This window comes from Cucurbita maxima, unplaced genomic scaffold (assembly GCF_002738345.1).
Source record: "Cucurbita maxima cultivar Rimu unplaced genomic scaffold, Cmax_1.0 Cma_Scf00262, whole genome shotgun sequence".
In the NCBI taxonomy this organism is placed as follows: domain Eukaryota; kingdom Viridiplantae; phylum Streptophyta; class Magnoliopsida; order Cucurbitales; family Cucurbitaceae; genus Cucurbita; species Cucurbita maxima.
Genome location: NW_019272278.1, coordinates 58797 through 59947, shown reverse-complemented (window position 1 = coordinate 59947; position 1151 = coordinate 58797).

The window sequence follows — 1151 nt, the reverse complement described above, 5'->3', positions numbered from 1 at the left end:
CATGGGAATATTGCACTAGTAAAGTCTTGAAATGTCTATATATCAAAACTGTTCAACACTTTTCAAATCTTGATTTTTGGCTGTTTGTGTTTTTGTTACATTTTTTTTTAATTATTTTAGCAATTAGCCAATTTAATCAATTCTTCCTTTATGTTTTTTTTTTTAAATATGTTAGCCATTACTTTTGGCTAATTTAATCTATTCTATTTATTATTATTTTTTTTTTTTGCTATTGATGGACGTATCTTTCTGAAACATACTAAATAAAACTAAATAATTGGTTAAGAGAAGATATGAGATATAACTTATTGTTAAATCTCTTTCCATATGAGAATAACTCATTCTCATGTCCATCTTTGCAACCATGTACTAAATTAAGGATTTTATTTCAAGGACAAAATTAAAGTTGTAGTTAGTCAATTATAATATTAGACGTGCTAGTTTTCAAACTACTTTAAATAGGTGTAAAGAAAGCATGAGAATAACTTAGTTTCACTAATCTGACACGTGTTAGGCATGTACTGAACACTTGTTAATATAATGGATGCATTACAAATTTATAATCCAGCATTTCGTATCATACCCTTGAGTTTGAATATATTTTGAGAGTGAAACGTACCTTATGCTTTTTTTTAAGTATGCAAACATATAAACTTATTTATATGAATTTATTTCTAATATAAAATTGATAAATAATTTGAAATAATTCTTTTTAATTAATGTATCGTTATCACATCGGTGTCCTAGTTTTTTACAAATGACATGTTACCATATCTATTTGGTATTATATTTATGTCTCGTATCTATATCTCATTTTTATTTTTGTGACTCTGAGATATTTTGCTTTTATAAATAGATATTTTCACGAAAATATGTTTAATTTATGTTGAGATGAAGAATAAAAATTGACACTTGAGGACGTTGATACTTGAGACTTTGATTCCTCTTAGTGTGAAGCTTGCATCTTGCAATTATTTGGGTAGAGAATGTGTTTCACTTAAAATTCACTCAAGAGAAAATAATTAAATAACGAACCATATGCGAGAGAGGATAACTTTTTTTTTTTTTTTTAATCTTTGAGAAATAAGAAAGAATAAAAATTAAAACATGACATGAATGACATCTTCTTGAATCATTGTTTTGTTCTAGTA